General features: G+C 38.6%; 1 protein-coding gene and 2 pseudogenes across 1 annotated transcript in view; 1 reads left to right on the top strand and 2 right to left on the bottom strand.

Annotated features, from left to right (window-relative positions):
• CHODL (chondrolectin) overlaps positions 1 to 27,418 on the top strand; it is a 277,081-nt gene that overhangs the window by 151,520 nt on the left and 98,143 nt on the right. The gene's annotated exons all lie outside the window — the stretch shown is intronic.
• LOC112304538 (large ribosomal subunit protein uL1 pseudogene) lies at positions 4,893 to 5,573 on the bottom strand (annotated as a pseudogene).
• LOC112304531 (nucleophosmin-like) lies at positions 6,404 to 7,290 on the bottom strand (annotated as a pseudogene).

The following is a 27,418-nucleotide window of genomic DNA, read 5'->3' as shown; positions in this document are numbered from 1 at the left end:
CAAGCAGCATTATTTACCTGAATTTAAAAGTGTAATACTCATATTAAGATTTCAACTCATTGTTTTCTAAATATAATTTTTTAGGGAAGAAAAAATGGCTAAGGCTGAAAAAATGTTTTTCATCCTGAGGATATATTTTACTTGGTTTACCTCCTTAAGTCAGACACTCCCAAATAAGTTTATTACTGATTTGTCATTTTTGTTTGATTATTCAATTCACTCATATAATGTTATCATATCATATACTATATTATTTGCATATTATATAAAATTATATTTATCTTGATGTAATTTATTAAAGTTATGACCTTTATTTTTATAGTATAAGGAGTTAAATTTCATAGTATTTAGTTTGGAATAGAAGCCCATTTTTTTCTTATGACAAAATTTTAATTTTGCATCACTTAGATATGGAATTAATCTCATGTGTGAACTTAAATGTTGAAAAGAATACTTCGATTATTTCAGTTCCTGAGACAAGTGAATCTAACAGATTACTGCTGAATGAATTGCTGAGGTATTGACCAGTATAATGGCTGATCGAATTGATTATATAGGCAATAGCCACTGTCTCCAGATGATTGTCTGATGAGAAAGCTCTCTTTTTCAAGTCAACCTTTATAGAATCATCTCTAGAAAGAAATCTTAACTGTCTATTAGTATAATGAAATATAATTGCTAAATAACTTCTGACTTAGACACAAGTCACTAGTCAGATGAGCAAAGCTTAATAATATTGTAGATTTTAAGCAGTAATCATTATAATAATGGAGCAGTCTTCAAGGATTTCTAAGTTAGATTTTCATGACTTGCTCGTGTTTGCTGTTCGGAGGAATGTTATGTAGCCTTTATGTAAGTATCTTTTTAAGATAAAGTAGGAATGTGTATCAGGTAATATGTGCCTATGGAGGCATTGTTATATTTATTCTTTAGTAGATAAGATGGAAATAAGTAAATGTGCTTTCAAAAATTTAAAAATTTTTACTTGACTAATTGTTTCAAGCACTTGAGGGGGAAAAGAACATGCCTAACTAGTGGTTGGATGTACTTTTTGAAATACTATTCATAATTGTCCCTGAAATTTCCTTCCTTGTTTTTTCTACATTCCATTATTAGAGTTTTCTATGTGTATTGCCGGAAGAAAGAAAGGAGTGCAGAGAAAAATTAATCTACTCCTGGCCAAGGCAAGGATATGAACATCTCTATGATGATTCATAGGAGGAATTACTATTGAAAGTCTAGATGAAAAATACTGTTGATTGTGGAGGGGGAGAAGAGGAGGAGAGAGACTTGGGGAGCCTTACAGAAAGAACAGAGAGTTTAAGCATCTGCAGGGGCCAGGGACTGGGGATCAGATGTGATTGAGGATGTCTGTGCCGGGGCCACCTCTGAGATGTAGAGGTATGACCACTGATGGAATGTTCCCAAACCAGCTCCTCAAACTTAGATGGAACCCCAAAGAAAAGTGGGTACCAGATTGATTGAATTTGAAAAATGAAGAAGTCTTTCTTGCTATATGAGTTTGTGAACTGATATTCAGAGCTGCTTCCAATTCAAACGACAACTTCTACTGCCATAGACTGAATGTTTGAGTTGTTCCAAAATTCCTATGTTGAACCCTGATCCCCAATATGATGATATTTGGAGGTGAGGCATTGGGGAGGTAATTTAGTAATGAGGACAGAGCTTTTATGAATGGGATTGCTGCTCTTATTAAAGGACCTGGAAGAGCTCCCTTATCCTTCTCATCACATGCTCATAAGGACACACCAAAAAGACAGCTGTTTATCAACTAGGAATCTGTCTTTCCTCAGAGAACAGACTTGACAGAGCCTTGCTCTTGGACTTCCCAGGCTCTAGTAGTGTGAGAAATGTGTTTCTGTTGTTTATAAGCAACCCAGTCTGTGGAATTTATTATGGCGGCTTAAACAGACTAAGACATTTACCATCTATCTACTCAAAGAAGGCAGGGAATTCATTCTCTGGTTGTTATCACATAGTTCCCAGCCACAGGATTGGAAGGAGGCTCTTCTCTCCATGCTCATGTATTCTGGGTTCACACCACTTCCAAGAAGATGGGCTGGAAGTTATAGCGTGTTATGCCTTGCCAAACTCTGAAAACCCACAGTATTCATGTCTGTGGTTTTAGGCAGAAAATAGTACAGTACAGAAATTCTAGAAAGAGAATAAATTAGAAGGATTGTGCCACAAGTTTCAAAACAAATTCCAAGAAATACCTCTCCTTATGTTTACCACACAAGCCACTAGGATCATAATCCAAACTATAAAGTCAAGCACATTTGTCTTGGTCTCTCATCTCACCAATTATTATGTGTGGGAACTTGGGCAAGGTAATTAACTTCCTTGGGTCTCAGTTTCATTATTATTATTATTTTTAAAGATTTTATTTATTTTTTAGAGAGAGGGGAAGAGAAGGAGAAAGAGAGAGAGAAACATTGATGTGAAAAACATCAATTGGTTTTCTCTCATATGAGCCCTGACTGGGTCCGACCCGCAACCAAGGTGTGTGCCCTGACTGGGAACTGAACCAATGACCTTTCGCTTTGTGGGACAATACAATCAACTGAGCCACACAGGTCAGGACTGACTTTCATCATTATTTAAAGAAATATTTTATTGTTACTGTATTGCAGTTCTCCCCATTCTTCCCCCTTTGCCCTCCTCCACCCACTGCCCCCTCGGTCAGTCACCTCCCTGTTGTCCATGTTCATTGGTCACTCATTTTGTTCCTTGACTAGTCCTTTCTCCTTCTTCCCTCTCCCTTTCCCTCTGTCACTTTCAGTCTGTTCCTTGTTTCCATGCCTCTGGTTCTATTTTGCTCATCTGATTGTCTGGTTCATTAGGTTCCTCTTATAGGTGAGATCATATGGTATTTGTCTTTCACTGCCTGACTTATTTCACTTAGCATAATCTCCAGTTTCATCCATGCTGTCATGAAAGGTAGGAGTTAGTTTTTTCTTTCTGCTGCATAGTGTTCCACTGTGTAAATATACCACAGTTTTTTGATCCACTCATTTACAGATGGGCACTTAGGCTGTTTCCAGCACTTGACTATTGTAAATAATGCTGCTGTGAACATAGGGGAAGAAAAGTTCTTTTGAATTGGTGTTTCTGGATTCTTAGGGTGTATTTCCAGCAGTGGAATTGCTGGGTCAAAAGGCAGTTCCACTCTTAGTTTTTTGAGGAAATGCCATAATGTTTTCCATAGTGGCTTCACCAGTCTTTATCCTCATTAATATTTCAGTAGGGTTCGCTTTTCTTTGCATCCTCGCCAGCACTTGTTTGATGATTTGTAAATGATCGCCATCTGACAGGTGTGAGGTAAAATCGCATTTTGGTTTTAATTTGCATCTCTCTGATGGTAGTGCTGTTGAGCATCCTTTCATATCTCTATGGGTGATCTGTATGTTGTCCTTGGAAAAGTGTCTACTCAGGTCCTTTGCCCATTTTTTAGTTGGATTGTTTGTCTTCCTTGTACTGAGTTGTATGAGTTCTTTATTCATTTTGGAGATCAAACCTTTGTCCAGGTATCATTGGCAAATATGTTTTCCTATATGGTTGGTTCCCTTTCATTTTGATGATGGTTTCTTTAGCTGTGCAGAAGGTTTTTAATTTGATGTAGTCCCACTTATTTATTTTTTCCTTTATTTCCCTTGCCCTAGGAGAAAGATTGGTGAAAATATTGCTGCATGGAATATCTGAAGTTTTACTGCCCATGTTTTCCTCTGTGACTTTTATGGTGTCATGACTTATAATTAGTCTTTTATCCATTTTGAGTTTATTTTGGTGTGTGGTGGAAGTTGGTGTTCTAGTTTCATTTTTTGTGTGCACCAGTCCAGTTTTCCCAACACCATTTATTACAGAGGCTATTTGCATTCCATTTTATGCTCCTTCTTCTTTTGTCAAATATAAATCGACCATAAAGACATGAGTTTATTTCTGGGCTCTGTATTCTATTCCCTTGATCTGTGTCTGTTCTTATGCCAATACCAGCCTGTTTTGATTACTGTGGCCTTGTAGTATAGTTTGGTATCAGATATTGTGATTCCTCCTACTTTTTCCTTCTTAAGATAACTGAGGTATTCTGGGTCTTTTTGTTCTATATAAATTTTTGAAATATTTGTTCTAGATCTGCAAAGTATGTCATTGGCACTTTAATAGGGATTGCGTTGAATTTATAGATTGCTTTGGGTAGTATGGACATTTCAATAATGTTAATTCTTCCAATCCATGAACATGTTATATGCTTCCACTTATTTTTATCTTTCTTCAGTCTTGTGTAGGTCTCTGAGTACAAATCTTTTACCTCTTTGGTTAAATTCATCCCTAGGTACTTAATTTTTCTTGTTGCTATAGTAAATGGGATTTTTCCCTCCTAGTTTCTGTTATTATATTTCATTGTTGGTGTACAGAAATGCCCTTGATTTCTGAATATGGACTTTGTATCCCACTATTTTGCCAAATTGTTATAGGTCAAGTAGATTTTTGGTGGGAACTATAGAGTTTTCTATGTATACTATCATGTCATCTGTGAATAATGACAGTTTTACTTCCTCCTTTCCAATTTGGATGCCTTTTATTTCTTTTTCTTGTCTGATAACTGTGGCTAGAACTTCCAGTATTTTGTTGAATAAGAGTGGTGAAAGCAGACACCCTTGTTTTGTTCTTGATCTTAGTGGGTAAGCTTTTAGTTTTTGCCCATTGAGTATGATGTTGGATGCAGGTTTCTTGAATATGGCCTTTATTATTTTGAGGTATGCTCCCTCTATTCCCATTTTGCTGAGTGTTTTTTTTTTATCATAAATGGGTGCTAGATTTTACCAAATGCTGTTTTTTATTTTTATTTTTTATTTTTTATTTTTTTGTAGCAGTACGGTTTATTAAGCTGTGCCTCAGTACAGGCACTGGGGCTTGCCCATGGTGCTCTTGATGTACAATGCCCAGACGTTCTGCCAGTTCTTTTTGAGCAGGGACACCAGGAAATTGACAGCCAAGTGGATGTTGCACACAAGCTCATCATCTGTCATCTAAATGTGGCCAACAGCCACTGCCAGACACAGCACCTTCTTCATCTGGAACTTAATTGTGGATTTGACTTCATCGACTTTGGCCACCATGTTCTTGTTGTGGGTCAAAAAGGAAGGGAACTTGCCAGCCTTATTCAGGCCCGGGCCCAGGATTTGTGGGATCTGCTTGATCAGAGACTCTGAAGCCAAAAAGGCATCATACTTCTTGGCCAGCTTCTTGACCAGCTTCTTGTTCCTGTTGAGTTTCTTCAGTGCCTCGATGTCCATGTGGGGGATGTCCACGGCCTTGGCCTCGTCACAGTGCTGCTGGTCCCCCAGAACACACACGGAGAACTTGGGACGGGGAGTGGACTTAAGCCTGACGGTGCCCGAGAAGCGTTTGCCCTTTTTTAAGATGAGGATTATTGTTTGTAGATAAGAACAAATGGAAAAATGGTACAAGGTATTTAATCAATGGCAGCTGTGGTGATGATGATGATGATGATGATGATGATAATGATTGCTACTGACCACACTGTCCCACATTGGTCACTCTCACCCTCTGCCTGCTGACAGGCCCTCTTTCATTTTGTGCCCATGATCATCTGTACCTGATCCCTGTGTCATCTATGTTCATCTTCCCCCTTTCCCCACTCCCACCAGGAATGCGCTTTGCCACATGTTTTGCAAAAGGGCCTGGAAAAAGGAGGAGAGAGTTAAAGGTTATCACAGTACAGTGTGTAATTAGGAGCATGGACTCTGGAGTCAGACTATTGGGTTTCTAATCCTGCCTCTGCCATTTTCCTGCTGTCTCTCTCTCTCTGGATTAGTGGTTTAGGCTTTCTGTGTCTAGGATTCCTCAGTTGTATCAGGGAATAATATTTACCTTGTAGAGTGGTTGTGAGTATTAAATGAATTTATATGCATATAGCTTCTAGAATATTAAATCTATTAAATAATAAGTACTCATTAGTCTTATTATGATTGAAATAGTTTAAAGACTTTTGAATTATTAATAACCTTTCTGTTCTCATTGATAGAATTTATTTTATTTGTGCTTATGTTTTTATCAATCTTCTTTTTTTTACTTTATTAAAATACTGAGTTTATTTCACATGTATATTTTTGTCTCCCCACCATTTCCATTTGTCTGACCACCACCACTGCTATGTCCTACATAACATTCCATACATACTTAAAACCAAACAAAGGGTGGAGTTCCATCTTTAAAAACTAAACAGAAATTTTGGACAACACATTCTTGGCAATGGAACCTGGACAACATTTATCAGACACATTAGGGAAAGTTCTCGCTTTGCATTATAAAAAGAACAGCCAGATATCAACTGTTACAGATGTGAAATAAGACAAAATTTTAACAAACTGTTTAAACTATTTTCTTAAAGAGACTTCCTCCACTGCCAGAGATCTTGAATAGCCCCCTGCTCAGTCATCTGGAAGCAATTCTTCACACAATTGATGAACTTGACTTCCACTTTGGGAGTTGAACCACATTTTTCTATACTTGCTTGCATTTTTTGCTTTAGGGTCTTCTACAGAACTAGGTCCTTTTGGTGTTTGAGGAGTTTTTTTCCTGTTTTTTTAAGGACTCTTGACCTTTTGATCGTGGTGTTGAGGGTTTTGAGTCTTTTCCATTCTGGTTTGATTTTTGTGCATTTTTGGCTGGAGTATCTCATGTAGATTTCTTTACTGGAGTTTTTCTTCAGTTTCTTCATCCTCAAAATCATCATCATCATCATCATTCTCATTGTCATCTTCATCAGCAGCAAGTTTTACTGTTTTCTGTGGAACCTTGCTACCACTTCCAGGGGCAGAAGACTTCCCAGACATAGGAGTTTCACATCCTCCTCCTCTTCATCTTCTGACTTTGTATCTTCCTCCACAGCTACTAAGTGCTGTCCACTAATATGTACAGGCCCTGAACCACACTTCAACCATAAGACCACAGGTGGAGTTATTTCAAAGCCACCAATGGCAACAGTTGGTTGTACAGACATTTTCAAAGTTGCCAGTGTTACTTTAATTTCACTGCCTTCCTAATTCATTGCCTCTGCTTCAACAATGTACAATTCATCCTCTTTACCAGCCTCTAAACTGACCATTTGTAAACATAATTGGTGCTCATTTTTATCATTATCCACCTTAAAGTGATAATCTTTGTCGGCTTTGAGTTCACAACTGAAAAGATAGTTCTGGGGCCTCAGAGGGCTCATCTCTATGTCTGTCGAATCTTTCATGGGTTGGTAGCACACACTTAGGTGGGAGAGAAGGCAGACAGAGATAAGTGACTTTTGTTCTGCAGAACAGACACACAGGACAGAATCACACTGGGGGTATTCTTACCTGATAGAGTTCCTCAAAGATGAAAGCATCTTATTCATATAACAAAAATCATCATGCTTTTTCACTCTTCTTCACCATACATTACTTGCTCCATGCTGTTTTGCTGCATTGATTATGTCCTTTCTATGTGTCAGGAACCTTGTGGATATTGTGTCATTTTATTCTCAAAGAGCCTTGAGAGATAGATAATATCTCCCATAACCGAAGAATCATCAGCTCAAAAATGTCAGATAACTTGCTTGTGGTCACATAGCTACTACTATGGATTAGACCTAAAGAAAGTTTTCAACCAAAAACATCTTTTCTCATCAAACTATTAAGCAAATGTACATACATTTCATGCAATTCAGAAAACTTACTTCTCCACACCATTTCTTTGATAGTTACTTGGGGATGTGCTCAAATAAAGTGAGGGAGTAAACTGTGAAACAAAGCATGAGACCCAGGACTTTAATTCAGATCGAACTCTGAAGAGCAGTGGCATGAAATCCCCAGATGATTTCAATGAAGCAAGACTAGAATAGGTTTTACTTGATTGGGACAGGAGAATGGCGGACTCCAGAAGAAAGCCAAATAAAAACATGTTTTGCATAGTTCTGGTAGTTTGGTAGAGTGTGGATAAACCTAAGGATATGAGAAAGGTAGAGTATGAAGAAAACCATAACCACAATTAGAAATTCTAGGAAGAGTTAACAAAATTTAATTGTATAAGAAAGGGCACTAGTAATAAAATCCTATGTAAATTTAAGTGAAAAAATATTTATATAGCCTGAATAATATAAAGGCTGTTTTTTTCATGTCTAAGATATTGACTGAATTATAGATAAAATGTGGAAGGACACATTATCAACCTTAAAACTTTAGAAAGTAAAGGCTGAGTTAATAGGAGTTGAAGGTGGAAGGCAAACAGAAGAGAGGGAATGGACAGGAGTGTTAATATTATCATAAGAATAGAGTGACAATAGATTACATGTGGTTGGTGGGATATATAAAAGAGGAACATAAATATAGTAGAGAAACTAAAAGTAGAAATATAACTATAGCAGGAGATTTGCATAGGGCATGGAAGGAAGCAGATCGTGGGTATTTGGTTTGTAAAAGAGCTAAAACATTTTCTTGTATAGTAGGAATTCAATATACAATGCCTAAAGTTGATAAATAAATGTTATTTAGTATATTATTTAAATGTACAAAGATACCTGGAAAACTGATAATAGAAACAGTTTGAATGTGTTGACTCTTCGGAGGAATGGAGTTGGTTGGGTAGGAGAGGATATAAATCACATAACATTTTAATCTTGTGCATGTATTGCTTTGATAATCACAAAAAAGTAAAGTGGAAGAAACTGAAAAGAGGCAGCCAGGACTTTATTAAGGTTTTACCAAACCTTGCTGAGTACATGCACATGTAAATGATCTGTGGCAGTACCTAGACACTGCATTTGAGAAACCCCTTCTGTCTTGGGAATTCCGTCTTGTATCGAGATAGTGGTTTTAAGGTTTTTACTAACTTTAGGCAAGTTCATAAGTGTTTAAGATCTAGGTTTATTCAGTAGTCAGTTCAGACACTGGGCCAGAGGTGGAGATATGTGTGGTGTGGGTTTAAAACAATACAGTCTTTATTCTAGTTTTAAGAGTGTTTGTTTTTCTTAATTAGAACCTCTATGATGTGTTAATCTTCCTCTTTTTTCTATTTTTATATTCCTATCCTTTAGTCATTTTAGGATTTTTAAAGTACTAAATATGTTGTGATTTTTTTAATACCTGAGGAGCTGGAAGGTAGATATTTGAATATTTTATGGTGAATAAAAGATGTCTGACTTGCATTTATTTTATTTTTAAATTTTTTAAAAAATTAATTAATTAATTTTTATTCAGTTACAATTGTCTGCATTTTATCCCCTTCCCTCCACCCCACCCCAGCCAGTCCCACCTCCCTCCCCCACCTCTACCCTCCCCCTTGATTTTGTCCTTGTGTCCTTTATAGTAGCTCCTATAGACCCCTTTCCCCACTATTCCCTCCCCACTCCCCTGTGGCTATTGTTACAATGTCCTTAATTTCAATGTCTCTGGTTATATTTTGTCTGACTTGCATTTAAAAACATTATCATAACAATTAAAAATATGTCAATACTGAAAAACAGAAACATATGTGAAGCCAGTAGCTACATTTTCAACATCGTCTATTCCCATTTACCACAATTTTTTTTAGGCTGATGCCATACTTGTGAATATATAAGAAAGTTTCTCATCCATGGTAAAGGGCATTAATGAAATTACTGTGTAGCACTTTGAAAAATGAAAGAAATCCACATTTGGTTGCCGTTATGAAATCCATATTTGCTTGGTTATGGTCCAAATTGGTTTTGAAAAGTATATATTGAACTGAGGCAGATGAAGTGGTCCAAAAATTAATAATGATAAAAAAAGGAAAAATAAAAGAGAAAATTTACAATTAAAGATGACTAACTGTTGATTACTCAGGTCCAAGAATTGATACCAGTGAATATTATATAATTTAGCAGATCTTGCCAGGTTAAAAAGATGTTTGAGTATAAGGTCAACATCACAGGAGACAGCTGCTTTGCAACATGTATTTTATATCTGCCCTCATTTCCTTAGTCTATACCCTTAGGATAGAATTTCACTTCTAGGGAGATTATTCTTTACAACTTCTGGGTTTTCATCCTTGTCACTAACACAAGTAAGGCCCAGCACTTCCTTTTACCACTTAAGAATTCTGCCTTATTTTCCTTTATCTAAATATTTTCTATACCTGTCTGCACAGTAAGTTACTACTGAGGACTGCACACTGTGTGTTTTTAAGTTTTGGCTGGATTTTAACTGTACAGGAGACTAAATATACTTGTGCATTACATCAGTATCATGAGGCAGGATTTGAGGAGGAAATAGGCAACATCTATTCCATCATCTGTATGAAAAAAAGGATAAATGAAACCCTATTTTTATTCTGGTTTATTTAGAATATATTCTTTTGCTCAGTTTTGAAAAAAGTTTTAAAGCAATTAATGATAACTTTAACAGGGCTGTTTAAAAAAAAAACTCACCGAAAAAAACCTCACTGAAAATAGTGAAAGATAGATTGTGAAACTGTAAAGAAATACCTATTGCTCTTTATAATTGTCTAGCTCATTTATTGATTTCATAGTTTTTAGACAAGTAGGACCAGCCATAAAAATGAACATGAGAGAAGAGCCAGGGTCTAAAAGAATTACCAGGAAGAGAAACATAATGTTTTAATTTAAAGGATAGAACTTAATGTTAATATCAATGCCCACTGCCATCAGCTACATCACTTTAACATTTGAGGAGGCTAATGAACATTTTGCTGATAGAAACACTTTCTGGATTTCTCTGCCGAGTAGTAAGATGGAACTATTTAGTGCAGGCAGGAGCAACTTTGGTAAATGGGATACTATAAAACTTACAATAAGAATTGGAACTGAAAGTAACAATATTAATTTCTTTGGCATAACTTTCTGCTTTCTCATCCTGAAGTTTTATTTTGGCATGAAGATAGCAATAACACTGTGCCTTCCACTGAGATCAAAACTTAAGATAGATTATTTTGTCTTTAAATATTACATTATAAAGGACTAAGCATAGAATAGATAGAAAAGTATTTTAATTTAATGTGAGACTGTGCATTTTGGAGTCAGAGAACCTAGAGTGGAGATACGGTTTTATTTGTAGCCTCTTCCTTTATAAAATAAAAATAATAGTATTTATTTTCATGGATGGTTGTAAGAATTAAGTAAATGATGAGAAAGTAAAATATTTTTAAGCTAAAATCTTTAAAACAAAAATCAGGTATTAAAATTATAAAGAGACTGACATTTTGTCTATATAAAAATGCTTTCGAAATATAAATACCCTAGACTGCCGGTGGAGGCACGACGGAATTATAGGCCTTGATGTTAAAACAATCTGAGTTTGACTCCTTATTTGAGCACAAGTTGGCTCAAGGAGCCAATCGATTTATTTAATGTCCTTTTTGGTTATCTTTTGCTGTATAAAACACTGCACAGGAACCAAGTGGTTTAAAATAACAGCCATTTTATGATATCTTGTGATTTTGCGGGTCAGGAATTTGCGTGGACACAGCTGGTGCTTCTTCAGCTCCATGTGGTGTTGGCCGCCCCTTGGTGGTGTTCAGGTGGCGGATGGGTTACTATGGGGGTGCAGCAACGGGACTTGTCAAGTATGGCTGGCCCCATATTGGAGATGGCTGAAAGGCTGGGCTCAGGCAAGGCTGTGAAACACCATGCTAATGCCTATGGCAGACAGTTCCAGCATGCCAATCTCAGGGGAGCTACACTCCTTAGAGGGAAGCTGGCTTTTCCCAGAGTGAGCATCCCAGGGGACCCACGCAAAAGCCTCAAGGCTTCATGTGGCCTAGCCTTAGATATTCTAAAACATCTGGTCTGTCACATTCTTTTCATCTGGGGAGACACAAAGTCCAGCAAAAATTCAACAAGAAGGAGATGAGACATCACCTCTTAATCTATCACAATACCTCAGAGCCTTGGCTTTCCCCTTCTGTCAAACCTACCCCCAAAGAATTGTCGTGAAGGTCCAATGAGACCGTACCTTTCAAGTGCCTCTCATAGAACCTTATGCATGAAAATTCTCCTTTCTTCTTTTTCCTGCATCTGGAGGTCATACTTCCCCATGTCCCTGGGATACCTGGGAAACCCTGAAGTAAGTGCAGCTGCCCCCTGAGCATTCAAAACAGCAGTCAAGTGAGTTTCTGTATTTCAATCCCAGAAAATACCCAAGGCTCAGACCACATGGTTCTTGAACTTAGTGTAGGCCAATTCTCATGGTTACTTTATTTTCCAGCCTACAGCAAATTAGGAAGAAAAAAAATAGAAGAGAGCTAAATTGCTAAAAAGAGACACAACTGAAGAACCTGGAAGACAAGGGGGCAAAATGTGTAGAGCACAGTACTTTAGAACTCTAGCATTCTGGGGCATTTGAATGGAATAATAGACAGCTATAAACATCTCTTAGTAACTGTGGTTTCCCACCCTGAGTCACCATTTACTGTTTGTAATGATTCAATATCACAAGTTTAAGTTTTGTTTTGTGTCTCCTGTAAGCGTAAGATAATGTATAACACATTTTAGAAAGATTTCTATCCATACTGGTTAACATTAGATGTGTAAAGTCATTTGTTTTAAGATTTCTTACTCATGGAGTTTTTCTTTTTCTATATTATTATAGAAAATAATATATTTTCTATAATTATATTATATTATAATATAATATAATATAATATAATATAATATAATGCTTTATATTATAACTGATGTGTTTCGGTATGATGCCATGACATGCTATGGGAAGTATCCATCAGTTTGTGACTGCCTAGCGCTGAGCCCTCTTTTTGTGTTTTTGGAGTTTTTTACCTTGAGTTCTGGTGAGACTCAGAGAGTACCTCCCCAAAAGAAGTTGGAAAGGGCAGATATTCCCTCTCTCAGCTCTCTTGGCAACTAGGGGTAAACCCATGACCTAGGTTTAATTAGTCACAGCCTCTTCACATGAGGAATCACGGTTTAGTGATATAAGGAATGAGGGCCTTGGAAAATCCATGGGGGAAACTGGTGGTCACAGCTGCGTGGCAGTGTGAAGGAGCAGCCTCCAGCACTCACGGCCAGCTGGAGGAGGGCAAGCTGTGGTGTGCATACCAGACTTGTTTTGTGGCAGGATTTTACTCTAATTCTAACTGATGCCTGCCTCGTTTTTCGTGCCTTTTCCAAGTCAGATTCTGCAGTGTTCCTGGCAATTCTGTGACATACTCAACATCATTTCACTCTATATCTTTCCTTAAACAGGTTTGGAGTCTGCTTCTTGAATTAAGGATACTGATCTTTATGGAACTTAATTATCCAGAGTTTTTGCAGGTCACAGGCCCACAGGGAAATGGTAGCAGTGGTTCTCTATCCTGGCTCTGCATTAGAATCCCCTAGAATGTTTGGAAAATAACAGTACCTCATGCCAACCCAGACCAATCACATTGATTATCCAGGGGTATGATCCAGGTATTGATACTTAAAAAGAAAAAGATCTTTAGGTGATTCTAATCTGAGAATTAATACAGAAAGATCACCCATCCCCAAATTATGTCCGCTGAAGAGTCCCAGAATATACTTCTTCAACAAGGTTTTGGGTGACTAGAATTCTTGAAAATCACTCTTGTAACAGCTCTCTCTAAACCAGGTAGCATTTGCTAACTAGCAATACTAATTTCCGGATCAAAGGTGGGCACTGTTACTGTAATAGCTTGCAGGTCCTGCCCGATGAGCACAATATTGGTCCAACTGGGATTTTTGGTATTGCCAGATTAACCACGGGTTCTAGGACTAAAGTGGATGTGAAGTCTGCATAGTTCTCATTTGATTTGTATAAATGGAAAATTTCCAAGAATGGCAAATGGAAGTCTGACTTAATTCATCTTTTTTTTTCTAAATCAAATTTATTGGGGTGACATCAGTTTGCAAAACCATACAGGTTTTAAGTGTACAACTTAATAAAACATCACCTGCACACTGCATTGTTTGCTCATCCCCCCAAGCAAAACATCCTTCTGTTCCCTTTCCATCCCCCCTTTGCCCACCCAACCCTCTTCCCATCCCCCTTCCCCTCTGGCTATCACCATACTGTTATCTGTGTCTATGTGTTTTATATATATTGGCAGAATCTACTCTTTTATTTCCTGCCCTAGAGAGCAAGAGCTATTATGATAAAAAGGACTAAATGGAAACCTCCGAAGCTCCCTCTCCCTAATAACTAGTACATCTAAGGGAAATACAAACATCAGTGCCATTTTCAATCTTGAAAGAAACAGGGGTGATGGGTTCTTCACACTTCTTTTAATCTGCCAGCTTGCCTATTACTTACAGCGGTTGGCTAGGAACTTTGAGTATGCTAGTGCATTGCAGGAAGCTAAATCAGACGGTTGCTCCTATAGCAGCTGCAGTTTCCAGATGTGGTCTCTTAATGGGAGAAAATCAATAGAGCAGCTAGCTTCTGGTATGCAGCTCTCAGTCTGGCTAAACTTCTTTCTCTACCCCAAAAGCAGAGACTATCCGATGAATTCTGTTTTCACCTTGAAAAGACACATGCCTGTCAAAGGGGGAAGGCAAATCTCAAAAAATAAAGGGGCTTATGAACTTGGTATGAACAATACTAGGCCATAGCAGGCCCTCTGGGCACACACTGTGCAATGTGTCTGTTTTGTCACAATGCTGTCCTTCCCTCAACTTATGTCTTTAGCCTCAGGCAGAGTTGTTAGGGCAGACGGGTCTAGCATGATTGGAGATGCACCGTTGCAGCGTGATGACTGACTTCAGGGTTTGCTTTGAAGGGAAATAGAAAAGAGAAAATCTCCCCATTGGCCCATAGGGTCTGGACAGAGAAATGGCCCAAGCTGAGCAGCTACATTGCTTTCTGGGCCATGGCTAATAGTTTGCTGGTGAAATTAAGAAAATTAAAGGTAAAATTCTAAAAGAAATATAACGTATAGTGAATATGTGTTTGGATATACAACTTTTTGATTCCCCTATGAAAGCTCATCAGAAGGCCTATCGTGGAGAAACTATTGATAAGCATCTGGAAAATATTGTAACTGAATGTAGGTCTGGCTGACCACTGCTTTGAAAGCCAATTCTCCAGTGGCAGGTGCTGATACAGGAACATGGTTTTACTCAGGTGCTGGGAACCTGGAAGATGGGAACTTTCCTCTCAAAGCCCATCTTAGCACCTCAGGTGTCCTGGCCAGTTCATATAGGGGAACCATGGGAAGAGGGGAGTGAAGGAATTTTGGGCAATGTGTGGTTTCTCAGATCTGCTCTTGGTTGTTTGGATGCTCTCTCTTGTGTCCTTCATCATGTAGTTTCATTGCTCCATCTGCAATTTCACTGCTCATATCTGGGAGCAGGACGTGCAGGCAGCGTTTCTGCTGGTTCTGATAGGAGTTGATGACGCTTGCCCAATTTCTTGGGGTCAGGGTCATTCCTTGGTTAAGCAGGAGCTGCAACTGCTGATGTCTATAAAATACTTAGAAGGAAGCTTTAAATATATGAGTATTTTATGAGTTTGTTAGTGCAGCCTATTCTATAATTACCACCTGATTAGTATATTGTGTTTACTTCAATCACTGTTACAATATGACACCTTATATAAAGGTCCCTTTATAACATATTGTAACAGGTTGAAGGTTGATTGTATTGGACATGTCTACTGTATAGAATAGATTGTTATTCTGCATTGGGATTTGCTTGTCCTGCTTTTCATGCATTTGACAATCTGTAAACTTACTGATTTCCTTTTATACCAACCTGAAGTTTTCACACAATCTTGTTCCTGACCAAGAAATTCACTCAGATTCATTGATTTCAGCTTATACTCCGTGATCTAGTAGCTGTTGGCCTCTCACAATGGTACAATGGTTCAATAATTATCATGGCTTCTACGAGGTCACAGTTTCATGCTTAGGATATTGCCTTTAAGATGCATTAGACACTCTTAATCAGCAATTAATATAGGATGTTTATCACTCACTATTTGATACAATTGGGAATGACATGTTCTTAATGACAACTGATGATGTGCCTAAAACACTATACTCTATTAGTGTTGAGGGGTTTGTACTCAAGGGGGAAATGTTTCCATCAAGGGCCACAGCAAATTCTATGGTGAATCAGATGATAGGACTTTTCCTAGCCATTTTGGACTCCTCAAGCCATTAAATTGTCAATCAAAAATGAGAGCTATGACGCTGGCTCTAATGATTGATCTTGACAGCCAAGGGTAATAATATAGGTGATATACATTAAAGGATGGGAAGTATATGAATAGAACACACCTGATATCTTGGCTGCCGCAATGTGCCACATTGTAAAGTGGTTTAATTTTATTTTGGCAGGACCTGTTATACATTAGAAGTTGGTCACTCCACTGGGAAAAATCTAACCAGCTAGTTGTCAGGAAAAAAAAATCATGAGAAGGAAGAAAGAGGAAAGGAGTCATAAGAACAAAAACAGCTTTATGAAAAACTATAAGTACAAGATTGTAGTTCCTACTTTTGCTTCTTTCATCATATGTGTGTGTGTATGCATGTATGTATGCATATGTACATGTTTATTTCTTCTTTCTTTCACTCTTCTTTATGAGGTAGTTTGTTGGTGGTTACATTTATAGTTTAGTACTCATATTGCAGAACATTGAAATAGGATCATGGCAGACGTATGGTTGTAAGAGATTCATAGCTTATAGCAGAATGTTGATTAAAATTAAAATTTGGATCATCCCTCCTTAACATAAAGGCATAGGTGTTTTCAGCATAGAGGTAATAGTTATTGCATTAATTATGTAACAGAATTTTTAAACCTTTAAAATTTGACAAAAGTTGTATGTGGATATTGCATAGTTAAAAAGATGAATTTTATTAGTTATTTGGTTTCCTTGTCCCTGAAAATCATCTCGACCTCCTTTTCCTATATTTGGGAATTGCCTGCCTCATCACTCATGGAGGAAGGCAGAGATCATTTCCTCCCTCTACAGAATCTGGAGAGCAGATACTTAGTGTCCTAGCCTTTCCTCCAGCTAGAATGGTAACGTGTGATGTAGGCTTGGACTGTTGGATGCAGTCGCCATGAGATTGCATGGGTAATTAATGACTCAAGAAAGCAAAGGCAATAGAGGCTCCATTGTGGTAGTAATGGGCTGTAGCAGCAGTAACAGCAAAATCAAGTTTCCAGGAGCAGCTGTGGCAGTCGTCCAGGAATGGCATCAGGTGTCTAAGTTTGGCAATCAGTTTATTCGGGACTTACTTTTTGGCATGACTTCAGCTAAGGTCCTGGCTGCTGTTTCACATTTTTCATTTCTGCCTTTTCTCACACATGTTTTTTCCCCACCTTTATAAAGTTCAGGGAATTTTTCTAGATGTTTTGGGCTGCAACATATGCTTTAAATAATTTCTAAGTATACAGGGTCCAGCAGAAGTAGTGCCTGCTTGAGTGTGGCTGGTAGGGTGGAGAGCAATGTGAATATTTCAGCTAAGATGGCATGTGGTGTGCTTGAGTGTGATATTGTTATGTTACAAAATTACATACTTATGATTTTGTAATGAAAGATCTGGTATAGGTGATCTTCTCATAAAAAAGGGGGAGTTATTTGTGCTGGACCCTGTATTTGAGTCAGCAAGAGTTTTTTGTTTTTTTCCATTGCGTGCAACCAAAATTTTGACAGATGGAGAAGGGATGAAAGGCAGGAAGCAGAAGGTAAATGAGCATTTTTTTTCTCTAGGTGACTCAAGGCGGTATACCTAGAAAGAGCTGTAAATCCAAGCAGTGAAAGGCTATAGAAACTAGAACACATTTCATACACAAGATAGTTTTTTCACTTGGTCAGGAAGTCTGGAGTCAATGCACTCTCTTAAGGTATTGCATGAAAGGATGGAGGTGGAGACCATAGGTTACTGCAAAGTCAGCAAAGAAGAAAGTGTAAGGTGCTTTGCTGAGAGGTTTTGGGCTGAGAGTGTGGTGCTGAGGATGAGCAGAGATATATGTGATGGGCACTGGGGATGTTATGCATACTTATTTGAACATTTTGGGTAGAGCAAGTGACTCTAAACGTGTATTAGTAGTAGCTTTGTCATTATTTCGATTCTCCCAGGCTTTACTAGCTACAGATAAGTTTACAACAGTACTAATAATCCAGTTCCACTGACTTTCGCTTCCATTTTCTCAAGCAAGTTCTCTTACGCGTATTTCCAGGACTCTCTGGAGGTACTTGCCATTGTGGTTAAGTGAAGATGGACATGAACTCTTTGTCACACTTTCCATTGAGAGGTTATTCTGTTCCCTCCCCCTTGATTCCAAGTTGGCCCTGTGACTTGTTTTCAACAGCAGAATGCAGCAGAGGCGGTGTAGTAGCCGAGGCTGGGCTTAAAGAGATCTGCAATTTCTGCCTTCACCTCTTGGAATGCTCCCTTTTGGGGCCCAGCTGTAATGAGTGGAAGAAGCCATTTGGAGAGAGTGGGACCCAGCTATCCCACTCATCCCGGCCAGCGGCCAGGGCTGAGCTCTGCCAGGCAACATCACTAGAACCTGGGGACTTCCTGACACAAAAGCTATAAAATAAGTTGAAATTTTTTGTAACATGTTTTAAAATGGATGTGAGGGAAACACTGTTATTTGTTCACCAGTATTTGGAGCAACTTAAAACTCCCCATTTCATAGGTAGATAGCGTGAGTCACAGTGCAGGGGATAGGGAGCACGTTTAAGTAACGGACCTTCCATGTGCTCAAGATTCTCCCTCACTTTCAATGACCAAGCATTGTGGTTTTTATAGCTTTTCTCTATTGACATAAACTCACTGCGTGGCTCCTTCCTTTTACAGGATTTGTTTTTTTCGCAGAAGCCTACTCAGTACTGCTGTGAATAGAGTTCTCTTTTTCTGCCTGACAAGTTCTCCGGACACATTCATGAAAGACAGGTCTGCATCCATTTAGATTCAAGCTAGGACAGCATCAAGCTAGGTGGGTATTTAAGCATAATGCAAATTAGAATTACAGACCAATTTTGAACTTTCATTTACCTACACTCTCCATGCGTGAGAAATGTATCAAATGAATGAATTGATACAATAGGTCATAACTGAGCTCCTGTAGTGTCTTTCTAGTAACTCATACAATATTTCCATTTGTGGAAAGGGACTTGCACATCTCAGACTGGCCACACATAACACTATGGATTCATTTCTCATGTATCAGTGGGCAAGCGAGGGATCATCTGTTTGAGGCTGGACTTGGCTGAGGCAGCTGCTTCATGAATCTCTCTTCCTCCTTGTTAAACTGACAGCTTGCTCAGAAATATCCTCATGGTGATGGAAGAAGCACCAGCTGTCTGGCTGGCAGGGCCTTGCTCTCTGTTGTTTGGCTGGAGGCAGCACCTACTTCACTCAGGACACAGCAGTTGAGCCTGGTCCCAGGATGTGCATGTCTCTGAGAGGCATAGCTCACCTCCGTGATGGTGCCTTCTTGTGCCTTTGGGCATTCTGACATTCTCCAGTGTCTCTGCCCACTGCAGGAGTCAAATGGCAGGCCCCAGTTGGGACTCAGGGTGGCCAAGGATGGGGAGGCTGCCACCATTACAATCAGGACACTGCTACAAGTCATTGCTGCCTCCGGGCCTACCAGGGTCCTCAGCACATGAGCAAATCAGCTCAAGAATCCTCAGCTGCCAGAACACGTGCAGGCTGATGGCTGAAAGGGACTCTGGAAGCCTAGCAGGCAGACAAGTCCTATTTCTTCATTGAATGTTTCTTCTGCTGCCCCAACAGAAGGCTGATCCTACTGTGAGAACACCCCTCTTGTAAGTCTCTCAAATACAGGCTGTTTCATCTTCTGTAGCCCATGAGTCTTAGAATTAGGAGATGAAGGCTGTGCCTTTTTAAAAAATCACTCCACTCTAACTGTTCTTGAAAGGTAATCCATGGCAAGCTAGTTGAATTCGGTGGGCACTTTCAGTGGTATTGGACCTTTTGTACCAGTTTCTTAGAAATGTTCTCTTCCTTTGGACTCCTTAGCATTCCTACTACCTTTCTAGCTTTTCCTCTTAGGACTGTTTTGTGTATCTTCTGGCCACTTGTTAAATTTTGGTGTTGTTTAGGGTGCATGCAAAGTACTCTTTTGTTTTTATGTCATTTATAAGACTTCCTTGAGTGGCTTCAATGACCAACTCTGTCCATGCCTTAAATGAAGCAAGTCTCCTGAGATCTGACCCATATGGTAACTTCATGTAGCCTTTCCAAATGTAAGTTAAAACCAACATGTTCTTTAAATCTATGTCTCTTTTTGTTTTTTTTCTCCCCTCACCTCAATTAGAAATACCAAAATCCAACAGAGCTGGGTAAATCAAAAGCTGGCTCCCACACTTCTACCCCGACTCAATCTCAAGTCCTACTGAACTTTTGTTCTAAGTATCTCTGTGAGCTCTTATCTTATTTACATTACCACCATTGTAGTTCAGATCAATACTGTCTAATTTCTAGATTAAGTCAAAGATTGGGCTCTTTTTCTTTCTTTTTTAAAAAATCTATTAGAATTGAAAGAGAAATGCATCTGTTAGACTATGTGTTCCCTATCCAGGGCCAGGTTTTCATGAAAAGGAAGTTGGAGAGAGGTGTCTGAGATGAATATCAGATACTGGGTCACTGTGGGGGAGACCTGATCCAGGGCCTCTTCCGGGTACCAACACCCCACCGGAGTGGGGGCTTCTTACAGAAAAGGGTGTGGTTGAATCAAAAGGTGGAAGCTGCAGAATTTAGGGCTCAGGCAGTTTTCTTTGGGACACCCCTCAATGAGTGACAGTGAGCAAAGGATCAGCCTTCTCCTCATGTTAGGGGATTACTGTGGCCCAGCTGCCTGTGCAAGGAAACTAACAGAAAGTGGAGCACAGGGAAGTCAGGACAGGCTCACCATTGGGCTCACATTTTTGTAACAGTCAGCACGTAGCAACACTAACACCGATTTCCTGACAGGGTCAAAAAGCAGGACTCTAGAAGCCAAAAGGAGTGAACACCTGGTCAGGCTATAAATGAAGCCTGGCATATGCTATGAATGAAGCAATGATCAGCAGTGAAGCAGTGGTGGTGTAGGTGCTGCTCTCTGGCCCCTAACAGTAGAAGCTTAGAGGCAGAGTTTCCCAGCCTTTGGCAAAAGTTCACCGATGGGTTTTGGAGCCCCTCAGCCCTTGGAATGGCTGGGCAGGGTTTGTGCAGCTGGAGCTCTCGGGACTGTTGTTGCATTGGATCATATATCCTAACACTTATAGCAGCATTATTTTCCTTAGCGCAAGATGAGGTAAATATTGGGAAGTTCTATGATTTAAGGAACTTCTCCATCTGGCAGATGAAGTGACATTTCCGTTCCCTCTGTATTACATATTGACTGATGCCTCATACAAAGCAAAGGCTCACAGCTCAAAGGTTCCTCCTGCCACATCGGTTGTTAGCTTCATGTACATGATATAGTCAATTGTGTCTATTTGCAGTCCTGCTTATATTTTACACATTCACACAAAAATGAATGAATGAAATTGCCCCACCCACAAAGAGATTAAATTTTGTATCTTCCTGTAGCTTATATTTTATTGGAGAGACAAGTAATAAACACATGCATTATTGTGGCTTTAATTAAGTATCCAATAAAACAATGAAATATGAAATGTAAAAGGAAGAGCACTGTTATGAAATGAAATTTAATTTGGAAAACCTGATGAAGGCGAATTGTTTACAGATTGTAGTTGAATTAGCTTTAAGCAAGAATCCCTACAAAATTAAGGGAAATTCTAATTCTAATTGTATATTTGGCTTGCTTCATAGAAATCTTTAAGTTTTCATTCTGCATTAAAGAAAGTGAAACTGCGGTGTATGACATGCATTATGGTGGTTTATAATAGTACATAAAATATAAGGGACTTCATTGGAGTCCTGTTAACAAGATCTCCAGTCTACATTAAAAACTTGGGGGACAATGTGCACTTACATGTTTTCAATGACAATAAAATGTTTGAAGCACATGTATGTTTTATTTTAATGATTTTGCAATCATTAAAAATTAATTAAGATTTTTATTAATTGACAAACTATATTAATTGCTTTGGATAAGAGGGCTTTTAACCTAATCCATTCAATCAATATTTATTGAGCATCAACTCTTTCAAAGCTCTATTTAGAGTATTGTGGGGATGCAAAAAAGAGACAAGAATCTCATTCTTAATGAGCTTGTAGGCTGAGGTGAATGCAAATCACTCAAAGTAGAGGGTAATAAAAGAGACAATGCCTTTCAATTACCTGCTGCTCTCCAAAAACACTAATAAACATCGTGAAATATTTCTCAAAAACTGTATTTTTAAAGATTTTATTCCCAAAGTGATGAAAATCTGTATATTGTCTGAATTTGGCTTCTCCACCATTACTACAAATCACTCTATCAGTAAAGATATAAACAATAGCCAGTACTAGAATGATTCTAAGATGTTAACAAATAAAACTTAAATGAATCTTATATTTTATCTAATTAACTTGGCACTTAGTCTGTATGGAACTGACAATTCTTTTCTAAGTAATTAACCCAGGAAGAAATGATGCTGCTTCTAGTAACACTGAAATGAGATATTCGGGGTGGTCCATTTCACTTATGGTAGGCCTGGAGGGAGAATGCAAGCCTCCTGATTCTGAATTTGTAAGGCTTTTTCTCAAATAATTAATATTGCTATAGATAATGACTAAACATACCAGGACCTGCTAAAATTAACTGCCCTGATTGGTAGTGAAATACAGAAGTTCAAAACTCCTAAAACAGTGGTTGCAGAATTTTTTCCTTAGTGACCAGGAGAAAATATTTTCTAGTAGTTGTTGAGTAGTTATACAATCACTAGAGCAAGGAAAACATGTGTTTGTAGGCCTTTGGGATTAAGAATTGTTTTACAATATGCTGATGTATTATCAAAAGTATGAATGATGGAGCTAAGTCCAGGATGAGGTTATTTTCTCACTTGTGCCAAAGTCAGACTTACTGTTTTTGGGTAGAAAAGTGGAGTGACAATATTAATATTGGCTGTGTCCATTTGTTTCCTATGGCTATTTGTGCTCTACATTCTCTTTATTTCCAATCAGACTCTTGGATCTCGGAACTGAAACAATCGAGGGCACCAATTCTGTTTCTTTTCCCTCTTCTGCTTTCCCTCTTCTGGTTAGATTTGTCCCTTTCCTCACAGTAAGTCAAACTGACTCATAGGAACCATGTATTGGAAACCCCGATGAACCTGTTTGTTTGTACCATCTTGTTAACAAATATGTATATGTGTTTGTGTGTGTCTTTGTGATTCTGTATGTTTATCCATCCATGTCTGTATCTACATACATAGTTTTAAAATGTTTTCCTACCCTGTCCATAGCTAATTACATTTCTTTTTTATTTCAGTCTGATCAATTTTGGAAAAGGTCTCTGTGAATAACCTCATAATATAATGGCCTTCTTTCTTAACTATCCTTCCATTTTAGTCCTGTTACATGTAGAAAAATGAAATTTCTGTATTCAAATTGCATTTATTTTCCATATGTACTCACACTCCAGTATGATCATCATCAAGAGAAACACTGTGAATATCTCACATCTTTTGAGCCTGAGGAATAAGACCCGATAAACAGCCAGTTGTCTTTCAGTTACCTTAGATTATAAGGCAAGGATTACATTTATGAAAAATTAAAACTTTTCAAAGTCTCCCAAATTATCTTAATTTTTATCCTAATTCACTGGCCATTCTCTCTCTCTCTCTCTCTCTTTTTTTTTTGTGGCAAAATGGTTTACTAGTGTGGATGTCTGCCCCAGGGTTTCCAATTTCCCATCTCCCTCTGTCCTGCCATGGAAAAAATCTAACTGTATCCTCAGCAAGGCCGAGACAGAGGAGAGTCCAGAGTTTCTGCCTCATATTAAAGTTTAGTTCTGGAGCCCACGCAGTCTGCTGCAGGTCCCAGTAGCTGTGAGACCCACATGGTCACATGCTCCCCAATGGGACAGAACATGCAAATGCATGGGGCAGGTGCAGCTTCCTGAGAGAGAGTGGGAGAGAGAGCGAGCTTCTTTGTTCTCCTGGGATTATGTTAGTTTGGGTTTTCAATGGTTCATGTGCTTTTCCAAAATGACTAATCAACTCCCAAAGTTTTCATGGGCTTTTGATAGGTTTCCACCCCTTAGTTAGACAGACAGGTCTCTTTGGTCAAACACCTCCCTCTGCATTCGACAATAATTCAGTACCATAGGGGAGAAGGGAGGAGTGTTAATCACTTTGGTAGAGAAATGGTGTGATCCCCTGGGGTGTGAAGCTGTAGCTTCCTGGTGAAGAAAACAGGCTCATGCTCCCCAGTTTGTTAAGTTCAATGTCTAATTATCTTTGCTTTCTTTCTTTTTTCTTTTTTTATTATTGTTCAGATACAGTTGTCTCTGTTTTACTGCCACCACTCCCCTCCCCCCACCCATCCCCACCTCTCCTCCTTGATCATATCCCCCTTTAGCTTTGTCCATGTGTCCTTTACACAGATTCCTTGATGACCCTTCCCCTTTTTTTCCCTGTTATTCCATCCCCATCTGGTTATTGTCAGTTTGTTCTTAATTTCAATGTCTATAGTTATATTTTCCTTGCTTGTCTGTTTTGTTGGTTAGGTTCCACTTAAAGGTGAGATCATATGGTATTTATTTTTCACCACCTGGCTTATTTCATTAGCATAATGCTCTCCAGATCCATCCATGCTCTGGTGAAGGGTAGGAACTCCTTCTTTCTTTCTGCTGTATAGTATTCCAATGTGTAAATGTACAACAGTTTTTTGATCCATTCATTTACCGATGGGCACCTAGGTTGCTTCTAGTCCTTGGCTATTGTAAATTGTGCTGCTATGAACATTGGGGTGCATAGGTTCTTCTGAATTGGTGTTTTAGGATTCTTAGGGAATAGTCCCAGCAGTGGAATTGCTGAGTCAAAAGGCAGTTCCATTTTTAGTTTTCTGAGAACATTCTATAGTTTTTCACAGTGGTTGTACCAGTCTGCATTCCCACCAACAGTGTACCAGGGTTCCCTTTTCTCCACAACTTCGCCAGCGCTGGTTGTTTGTTGATTTAGTTATGATGGCCATTCTGAACTGTGTGAAGTGGTATCTCATTGTGGTTTTAATTTGCATCTCTCTGATGGTTAGTGATGCTGAGCATCCTTTCATATGTCTCTGGGCCCTCATAATGTCTTCCTTGGAGAAGTGTCTGTTCAGGTCCTTTGCCCATTTTTTTAATTGGCTTGTTTGTCTTCATGGAGTGGAGTTGTGTGTGTTCTTTATGTATTTTGGAGATCAAACCTTAATATATTTTCCCATATAGTTGGTTCCCTTTTCATTTTGCTGATATTTTCTTTAGCTGTGCAGAAGCTTTTTATTTTGATGAAGTCCCATTTGTTTGTTCTTTCCTTTATGTCCCTTGATCTAGGGGACATATCAGTGAAAATACAGCTGAGTGGAATATCTGAGATTTTCCAGCTTATGTTTTCCTTTAGGAGGTTTATGGTGTAATGACTTATATTTAAGTCTTTTATCCACCTTGAATTTATTTTTGTGTATGGTATAAGCTGGCGGTTGAGTTTCATTTTTTTTTTTTTTGCATGTGTAGCTGTCCAGATCTCCCAACATCATTTGTTGAAGAGGTTATTTTTAGTCCATTTTATGCTCATGCCCCCTTTATTCAATACTAACTGACAATAGAGACGTGGGTTTATTTCTGGGTGCTGTATTCTGTTCCATTGGCCTATGTGTCTGTTCTTAGGCCAGTACCAGACTGTTTAGATTACCACAGCCTTGTAATATTGTTTGATATCAGGTATTGTGATCCCTCCTACTTTGTTCTTCTTTCTCAGAATTACTGAGGCTATTTGAGGTCACTTATGGTTCCATATAAAATTTTGAAATGTTCGTTCTATTTCTGTGAAACTTTTCATTGGAATTTTAATAAGGGTTGTGTTGAATCCATAAATTGCTTTGGGTGTATGGATATTTTGATGATGTTAATTCTTCCAGTCCATGAACACAGTAAATGCTTCCATTTGTTTGTGTCTTCTTTAATTTCTTTCTTCAGTGTTGTGTAGTTTTCTGAGTACAGGTCTTTTACATCCTTGTTTAGGTTTATTCCTAGGCACTTTATTTTTCTTGTTGCTATATCAAATGGGATTTTTTCCTGATTTCTGTTTCTGATACTTTGTTGTTCATGTACAAAAATGCCTTTGATTTCTGAATATTGACTTTGTATCCTGCTGGTTTGTCAAATTCACTTATTTGGTGGAGTCTATAGAATTTTCTATGTACACTATCATGTCATCTGCAAACAATGACAGTTTTTTGCTTCTTCCTTTCCAGTTTGGATGCTTTTTATTCTTCTTTGCTTTCTTTATTAATAATTCACTGAATACCAATGGTAAAATTCCCCCCTAAAGACCTTAAGCCTTCTGATCATACAAAGGTAAATGGATGAGGGTCTAATTTTCTATAGCTGCTTCTTGCTGTCAAAGGAGGTAGTCCTGCCTAACCCCAGACTCAGAAGTTCTTCCAATCTTCTAAAGGAAGAAAGGAGCAAAAAGGAAAAAAAGTGTTCATGCAGGGAAGAGGGATTTTGCAAAGTTAGGTCAGTTGGCTGTCCCTAGGAGGTGGTATACACAATATCTAGAGGATGATGTTGTCTAGGGGATGGCACTGTTGGACAAGTTGGCATCATGGCTGTATTAAAAGGGTGACAGATTTGGCAAGAAGGTTAAAAGGAATGGTTCAAAGATGAGGAGAATTATAGCAAGTAAAAGTCTGGTGATAGGCAAGAACTAGGTGAAAGAGGAAGGGACTAACTTGATGTGTCCCAGATTAAGTTACTGGAGTGGCTTCCCTGGAGTAAGGTGTATCACACCTGTATGAAGTCCTCCTACTTACCACACTTAACCCAAATTAGGCTGAGGGGAATATTCTAAGATTTTTTCTCCTGAAGAACTGTGGGCTCTTTCTGTCTGAGCCATTAGGATAGAAAAAGAAAGGCAGTTTCAAGCAAAGCTGATTGGCTGCTCCATATTTCATAGACTCAACCACCTGTCTTTGGTGATTGTTCCTTCTCTCAAATGCTTTTAGAGTTCCCAGGACCCTGTCCAGGACTCATCTCTGTACATTCTCTTGGTGATCTCATTCATCTCCATGGTTTTGAATATCATCTTTAAGAAGATTATTTCTTTTTATTGAATCTATTGGCATGACATTGGTTCCTATCCCTACTGTATCTAGAATTCTAGACTGATATAACCAATTGGTTACTTAACATTTCCACCTACTATCAAAGAGACATCTGAAACCTGACCTGGCTCAAGCTCTTATCTCTTACTTTCCTGTTCCCCCAAACCTGCTCCTCATTCATCTTCCTGATTTC

This window comes from Desmodus rotundus, chromosome 2 (genome assembly GCF_022682495.2).
Source record: "Desmodus rotundus isolate HL8 chromosome 2, HLdesRot8A.1, whole genome shotgun sequence".
Taxonomy (NCBI): Eukaryota; Metazoa; Chordata; class Mammalia; order Chiroptera; family Phyllostomidae; genus Desmodus; species Desmodus rotundus.
Note: the sequence above shows the minus strand (reverse complement) of the source record. Positions and strands in the feature narration are given on the sequence as shown.